Source organism: Olea europaea, chromosome 2, assembly GCF_002742605.1.
Source record: "Olea europaea var. sylvestris chromosome 2, O_europaea_v1, whole genome shotgun sequence".
NCBI classification, from domain to species: Eukaryota; Viridiplantae; Streptophyta; class Magnoliopsida; order Lamiales; family Oleaceae; genus Olea; species Olea europaea.
The window spans coordinates 28,203,186-28,211,978 of record NC_036238.1 but is presented as its reverse complement, the minus strand read 5'-3'; the positions used below and the strand labels follow the sequence as shown (position 1 = coordinate 28,211,978).

The following is an 8,793-nucleotide window of genomic DNA, read 5'->3' as shown; positions in this document are numbered from 1 at the left end:
ATATATAGTGATTCTTATGGTCAATGAAAGAAATGATACTTGCAGTTGCAGATCCCATTTTCCTTTTATGTGCATGGATTTGGGCATTATAAAATTTTCAGCTGGTTCGATCTGACTGAATGAGTAGATTCATTTTGGCCTTATATTTCTTGTTCGTTGTAAGTATATCGAACATTTACAACTTGGAGCTTAAAGGATGGAGTTAGTTGACCATCTGACATAGACCTAATATTTATCTTATTTTGGTATTCTGACTTTGCTTAAATATCTCTGTGAAATGCAGCATATAGCCCGCTACCTCTATTATATATGAGAGAATTTATAAGGTTTTATCAAAAAAACTCTTCTAATTGTTGCCATTATGCACAATGAAAGATGGCAGGATGATCCATTTATCTGTGATATAGTTTATGTGGAGGATTTTAAATTGAATGAGTTACATATTATGTCAAGACAACATCAAAAACCTTGATACTTGGAAATTGAGTATATAACCTGATATTAGATGTGTGTGCAATTCTCTCTCTCTAATTTATTTTTATTTTTATTTATTTTTATTTATTCTTATTTTTTTATTTTTTTGGGTGGTGGTGTGAGGAGATTGTTTTGAGCATATGACTTGAGGTTTGAACTTATTATTGTGTTATTATTGTTATTTTGGATACGCATGAATGCAGTGTGTCTTTTAGCGTATTGGTTAACCCACCTTTCACATTTAATGAGAATTTTACTTGTAAAAGAAAAATGATATGTGCAAATGTATGGAAATGTGGAGATTTGATTATGAAGAATGGTGAACCCCTGATTTATGAGGTCCATGACTAGCCCAAATATTTTATATTTATCTCAATGAAATCCTTTTTTTCCAACTTTGTTATAATTTCAATCTTGATCATGCTTTTGCATATAGTGAAAACAAAAAGATGTATTACTACACAATTTGTGGTACATCTTTTTTATTATGAAGGTACACTCGATGATTTTATATTTTCCATTCCAATAAATTTGGAATGCATCCTATTGGGGTCCGAAGTGACCACTAACATACCAAGTTCTAATAACAATTAAGTTTGATGTCTTCGATACATAATTCTCTTCCCACGGCTATGGTTGTATTGTTATCAACATGTTAATTAGTGTTTCATCGCCTAATTAAGCATAAATCTCTTCCGAGCACTTGTCTCATAAATACAAGATAACTATTGCTATGATGATAACCCACTCCTTGTTGCTTGTATCATTTCAATCGAAAAGTAGCCTACTCAAGTTGATCGCCGCGTCCTTTGAGGCACCCTAGGTGATTATCGACCAGTCTTTTGATAGATCTTGGGCAGTTTCTTTTACATTGCGCATTTACAATTGTTCCATCTTTTTCTGCTTGCAGTTGAAGATAGGCCGAGGTGAACAAAGCTTTTCTCATAATTTTTGGTGGAACTTCAATAATACTTTGTTTTATGTATTTTACAACGGAAATTAAATTTGTTTTGGCTGGGGAGGGCATAAAAAGGATACGACATAGAGATCGGTCTTTGTAGTCCATATTCTATTTCGCTTAATTTTAAAATTCCACTTCCTATGTAGACAATAGATATATTTTCTAACTTAACAATTGACCATTCTAAGTTACTCTCGAAGAAACTTTATAGAGCTGCATGGATAGATAGCTAGCAATTGTCAAACTTCTCTTCAAGTATTGGACCCTCGTTCTTGCTCATTTTGTCCTTGCCTGTACCATGAGCCACGAAACAATCCTGATTGTGGGTGAGTGTCTTTAAGAGCTAAAGATTTGCATCATCTCACAATCAAAAAGTTTGATTTATGATGGAAGAAGTCATACTTCCATAGATTCTATATCTACTTGGAATCTTAAATGTATTAATTCCAAATATTATATGTTAAGAGATTCTATTTCATTGATGAGCAAAGGTGATCAATCATCAATGTGGCTAGCAAAAGCTTAATCAGGGGAACTGTTTGAACTCTTGTTTGTTACTTTTGTATTTTTTTTTCTCTCTCACACAGACTTGGAGAGGTATAACTGTTTTAAAGTTCCACTTTTGTTCTTAGAATTTACTATTTTTATCTAGGGCTTCAAATGTACAAACCTCTCAACTCTCACTCTCAAGTGTTTTTTTTCCCTAAACCCTAGCTCGAGAAGAGCTATGATTTTTGGTGGCCATTGACTGGTAAACAATTTCGAGCAAGAATAATAATGCTGTTCAAAACCTTGCTGGATTTGCCCTTTGGAAAACTTGGATAAAGGCAAGCTATCCAAAGTTGAGGTATTTTTGTTTGTAAATTTTTTTCCTAATTCTCCTATTTTCTTCCATTGTTTTACTTCATAATTTTTTTTTTTTCTTTTTCATGCACGAGTCATTTTAAATTGAGGATGGAATATATCTTGACTTGATTTCATGACCTGTGGAAGGAATTCTCTACTACAGATTTAACTATATAGGTCATTTTTCTTTATCTATCTATATAATGTATATGTTTTAATTATGCATCGAATTTTTAATTGTTGCTGGAAAAAAATGAATTTAATTTTAGGCTTATTTCCTGTTCTAATAGCATATATATGGTTGTCAAATTTGATTTTTTTTATTGGCGGACTGAATATTTTTTCATTCTTTAACTACTACGTCTCTAGCTAATGGGAAAATAATAAAAATGGAGAAGGAACGCATGAGCATTCTTCAGTAAAATTGGCAATAGTTGCTGTACGATTGGCAACATTCTGCTTGTTGATGGGCTTCCAAATGATTGTGTGAGAAGAGAAATAGGTCGTATCCTTGCTATTGTATTGCTGTTAATTCTTTTCTTTGTCTCCTTATATTATTGGTCAGGGTTTGTTTATGGAAATGGACATACATTTATTCTACATTATGTGCAGGAATCACTATCAATACTAATCTATTGTGATGTTCTATTGCTGCAGTTACTGGGAGAGGCATGATCGAGGTTATGTTTATTCCGTTATGTTTTGTTTTTTTAGTGTGTATGTTGTTTTTCATATTTACTACACTTATATGTCAGGAAAGCTGATAATAAAACATATTAATTAAGACAATTTTGTGTTGCTTCTTGCATTGACTTAATTTTTACCTAGAGAACATGTCCATGTTATAGATCTTTGTTAATTATTCCCACATAATGTGACATGGTGGCCATTGGAATTTACATGCTAGCTAACCTTGGTATTCTATCTGAAATTATTCAGGTTGAAGATCATGGTATCAGCAGCAGCATCTTTCCATGCATGGTTGCTGAGGGCGATGTTTGCACTGAGATCTGTACGCTTGAGAGTAAAATAGAATTGGTTGTGACAGATTCGTTCCCCTGAGGCACTGAAAAATTAGAAACACAAAATCAAGCCATGAATTTCATCCATGAAATGGGATGGCTTCTTTTCAAAAATAGTTTGAAGTCTAGGTTGGAACACTTGGATCACAACTCAAAGTTCCCATTTAAATGGTTCAAGTACCTCATGAAGTTCTTCGTTGACCATGATTCGTGTGTCGTCGTAAATAAACCCTTGGACATTCTTTTCAGTGGAATAGTAGGCGCAAGAGAGTTGCCTTTATTGAAGTTTGCACTGCAACAGATGGGCCTTCTTCGCCCAGTGGGCGAACTTACCGACGAAGTAAGAAGCAAGTGAAAATGATTATAGCTTCTTGTTCGTGCTGTCAAGGGCTGCCTATTTATTCTTTGCCTTATAGAGGTTAGAATTTCATCCGCCCAGAAGGACTTTGATGTATTTATTTTCTAATTTCCTTCTTAATATTTGCAATGGAGAAACAAAATTTCCAACGTCTATATTTTCGAGTTTTCTATATCAATTTTCATAAATCTGCATTCGTCCTTATTGTATGTTAGGTACTATTTTGGTTTCCCAAAAACTAATTTTATGTACCTCTCTCTCTCTCTCTCTCTCTCTCTCGTAAATCCTTAATACTTAACACACTAATCTTACCTCCAACAAAATTCAAGTCATGCATTGCATGGCCACAAAACTAGTCTTGTACAAAAATCTCAAAATATCTCGACTATTATGACATTATATTTTATAAATATTTTGAAGTTTGAGAAAAATTTAGCCCACCATAATATTTATCTCTAGGTCCGCTTTATTCCTAAGTCTCATAATGTGTCATCTTGGTCACTATATTTTCCAATTACCTTCTGTACTATGTGTTGCAAAATTGATTCCACACAAATGGTATGAAGAAGAAATAAATAACAAATAACGAGAAGATTGAAATAGAAGATGAAGGTCTAAACAAATAATCGTTGTCTTCAAACAGTATTTGCCCTCCTATCGGGTTGAATTTGGTGCTTAAAGGGACTCTTGGCAAATGATTTGTAGAAATTATCAAGCCTCAAAAGGCGAATAAACACTTAAACACTAGTGAAATACTTTCATAACTCAAGACCATAAAATAGAATTTTGAATATGATAGAAAAGAGGTTTTGATCTTTTTTGGAAATAGAATTTGTTCTCAAGTGGTTGTTATATATTTTTTTTATTGATCATTAATCACCTATTTATTGGCCTCAATCAATACTAAACGAAATGATGTCAAAACATGATGAAAAGTTGCAATATGTTATCCAAATGTTACCAGATTATTCATCCGGCCGCATAGGTTGTTCAATGGCGGGGCTAGGCCTTGCAAGCCAACATGCGACCGCATGCCTCCATGGCATATGTAGTCGCATGGGCCAATGTTTTGGCCTTCAATTCCACTTTTTGTTCCACACTCTTTATTGATTTTGAATAACAATTTCAACACTATGAGTTTTAGAAAATGATACTAAATAGGATTTCATAGACAAGTTTTTTGAACACGTCGGACCCTTTTTTTTTCCCCAACAAAGGAGGCTGGCTTTACCAAGCGTGATTCTATTATTTAATTAGCGTGATTCTATTATTTAATTAAGTATCTTAAAGTCTGTAATTCATTGTATTATCAGGTGGACTACTGGACAATTTAATGAAGATTTTAAACGATTTTTGTTATTGACAACTAATTGTACAAGTTATAAAGAAAGGTTGACGACATACACGGATAGAACAATAGATTGTGCACTTAGGATGAAATTTTCCCAATCTTAATTCGTCAAACATTTGAAAACCCCTGTAAATAGTCATTGGTCAGCCATACACTGATAGGTAACATATCAGTCAAGAAACTATTGCAAACTGAGGCAGTAAAATTACTACTATCGAGTATTACGACTTTTGAAAAGTCACATTAACTTTTTCTATTTCTAATCTTTAGTATTTTTCCATAATGAAATTTTAGATATATCAATCTTGTTTTAAAATATGTCTCAAAAAGTGGCCCGATTATGTTTGTGATACATAAAACCAAAATATAAAAGGTTAGTGCGATTTCTTAATCTATTATATTCTTTAAGAGTTAATAATTGTATGATTGGCAAAACTTTAATATTTTAAGGTTTAAAAGTTGTAGGTCATGTAGAAATAATAAATAAATTATGAACAATATTTAATCACCTCCTACGTTGTACGCTGCCTTAGTGATCCAAAATGAAAAACAAATTTTATTGTTTAATATTTATAATATCAAGAAAATTATCCATAATTGCCTAATTAGAGATTAAGCACAGAGCCTTTAATAAAAGTAAATTGAAATAACTTCTTCCCGTAACTAATAACTGGGATAAATCACACTCATTTACAAGACTTTGCGATAAATTTCACTTAGGTACTTACCAATTTAAAAATTATAAATTGAGTTTTCCAAAATTTACTTATATTCCATCAAAGTCACTCAATCAAAATGAGAAATTCACCAAAATAACGACCAGAAAAATTAAATGCACACAATTGTGCATGTTTGTTATCGGCAATAGTTGTGATTCTTGAGAAGTAGTTGCAACAATGCTAGAATTTGGTAGTGAGCTCAGTGGCGGATGATGGGGATATTGGCAATATTCAAAATTACACATTAACATAATTGACTTTGTCTTGGTGAACTTGTATTGAGAAATAATTGAATTTTGGAACGTTGAAATGGTCCAATTTTGTCATTTACCTATGTTTGGCATGACTTTTATAAACAATTCTATTATATTTTGATAGAATTGGTCCGAATTTTCATAATAAAATAAGAAGACACTGTATTATAAACAATACGGTGATTGTTTGACTAGGTATAAAACCTGTTTGGGAGTGATTTTGAGAATTGATTTTTTGACCGTTAGGAGAAAAGTGAGGTCCACTTGTGAAAGAAGAAGTCAAATATGACGACTGTAATAGCAAAATAACCGTCAAAAAATCAATTTTTTGGGTGAAAAAATCGGGCCCATAGTTGGTCAGGAGTGCTTTATCCGACTATTTCACCATCCAAATTTCTGGCAAAATAACGTGATTATCCCTCTTAATTAAGCCTTCGTTTGGTTCACATTATTCCTCATTAAATTATAATTCATTTTTTCGTTCTTCTTATCAATCATACACTTTTCAATAAAATACTATTATATATAAATCCAAATATTTTTCTTTTTTGTTAAATCATATATTTTTTTAAAAATTACTATTCTTTTTATTATAACGTCGAATAATGGGATTCAAACGGCCCTGAAAGCAACAAACCAGCACTGTGCTCCACCATTTGATTCTATACTTGGCCAATAATAAAGGGTAAGAAAGGTATTTGGAACAAAATGCAATACATTTGAATTAGTCACCTATTGTGGACATGTAAAGTGATGGAAAGTTTTCAATCAGAATGACAGCAGTGGAGCCCATCTCAATGCTCGAAAAATCAATTATTTTGAAAACAGCCACATCAGACAAGCATAATTATTTTAAAGTGTACAGCCCCTCACATGTGGGGGGCCCACCATTCATAAAAAATGTATAGGCCCCCCATTGTGAGGGGCTGCATGGTGCATAACAAGCACAACCCTTGACTCGAGAAGCGTTGGAAAACCTCCACTAAGATCTTGACAAAATTGTAACAAAGTTCTCAAATTCTGATTTAAGTACATCATTAACGAAAATTGTTTCACTCAATCAAAGTGGAATCACCATGTAGTTAATCCATGAAAATATTCTCATGGCTCGGGAAATAATTTAGCCTACATCTGGTTGTCATCTTTCTTGAAAAGCATTGTTTTGAATAGTGAATTTTTGAAGAATGTGTGATTAAAAAACAAAGAAAAATTTTGGGTTGACGTTTAAAATATTTTATTATTTGAATGTGTGACTGAAAATAAGTACGGCAAAAATAGAGTTTTGAAAGAATGAAAGACAAATAAAGGTTTTATTAAATCAATTGCAAACACCCCGGAGGTAATGTCTACATAAACTTGACATAGTTGAATGGGATATTCTATGTTGTCTTTAATCTCACTTTGCACGCTCAGGGATTATAAAGCCTCCAAAGAACATTATTAAGAATATTAACGGGTTATTTGTAAAATTCCTGCAAGGGGATATCTAAAAACGGGCAATCGAGGGTCCAAAATGTTTGCTTACCTATGGATGGAGGATTGAGACAGCGTTTAATATATTTGGTTTAAGTTTTTATAGTATGATTTCATTTGAATAATTCTTGATGGGCTCATTTTCCTAGGGATAGATATTATGATGATGTTCTTCCTTTATTTATTATTTAATCGTTTACTATCACATATTAATTCAAAGATTAAATTTATTAAGTGGTGGTTTAATATCTGTCATAATAACTTTCCATTTATTAAAGGGAACTTATCGTAGGAAACCATCCACTTCTATGATGAATATGAAGATCAATATTTAATAAAGCATAAAGCCTGATAGGCTTCGAGGTCAAGTTTTACATTTTACGAGCTAGGTGAGGTCTAGACTTAAAAATGTTTTCTTATTTTTAATATTATTTTATAATTTTAATCATTGTAGAAATTATTTAATATTAAAATATTGCCTACCAAATATCTAAAAATATAAAACACTATATTTACTTAATAATTACTATAATTAGTCAATTGTATAATTTTCAAGATTTCGAAATGCAAAAACTACACTATTTTTCATAGTTACATGTTTAGAGATATTTTTGCCCGTTGCACATCGTAGTTCAATTTCAATTGATTGAAGGTTCTGACAATAAAGGACGATTGCATGTGAATTTTGAAGAATCTACTTTAGTTTTTCCCCCTCTTTTTACCCCATGCCTTCAACTACCCATTTTTTGGAATTGATTGAAGGTGGTTGGAGTGTATAGTGGTAAACACTGCAAGTAGTGAGTGAAAGGATTCTCATTGTACAAGCACGTCTTTTATGTGTCAGATGGGAGCAAAATTCACAGACCCATTTACTGTGCTACGGTCAAATAATATCTAAAAATGAATGGAAAATGGCTACCAAAGACGCTTGTCTTTGGAAAGAATTGATTTTTGGAACGTTGAAATGGCTCCACTATTGTCATCTGCCTATGTTTTGTGTGACTTTTATAAACAAAATTCTATTATAATCTAATAGAATTGGTCAAAATTTCCTTAATAATAAAATAAAAGATCCAATGCAGTGACTATTTAACTAGGTATATTAGGTTACTAGTGCATCTAACCACATCTATACTCACATTTGAATTAGTAAACTATTGTAGGCGTGTAATGTGATGGTAGGTTTTCAATCAAAAGGACAGCAATGGGACCCATTCTAGATGCTCCAAAAATAAGCACGCTCAAACAAAATCAATTATGCTGAAGTTGTTCACGTGATTGTTTTTTGAATGATGTTCAGATTCCTCATCTGACACTTTGACATGAGCGGTGGAG

General features: G+C 32.4%; 1 protein-coding gene and 1 long non-coding RNA gene across 2 annotated transcripts in view; both read left to right on the top strand.

Annotated features, from left to right (window-relative positions):
* Positions 1 to 2,336: 2,336 nt before the first annotated feature.
* Positions 2,337 to 3,851, top strand: LOC111369657. The gene is made up of 2 exons (XR_002698209.1): positions 2,337 to 2,961; positions 3,221 to 3,851. It is a non-coding gene; the product is annotated as an uncharacterized LOC111369657 (long non-coding RNA).
* A 327-nt stretch (positions 3,852 to 4,178) lies between these two features.
* Positions 4,179 to 8,793, top strand: part of LOC111369649 — a 17,257-nt gene continuing 12,642 nt past the window's right edge. Inside the window, exon 1 of the mRNA XM_022991247.1 lies at positions 4,179 to 4,184. The gene's annotated coding sequence lies outside the window, so the exon portion shown is untranslated. The remainder of the gene's footprint in view (positions 4,185 to 8,793) is intronic.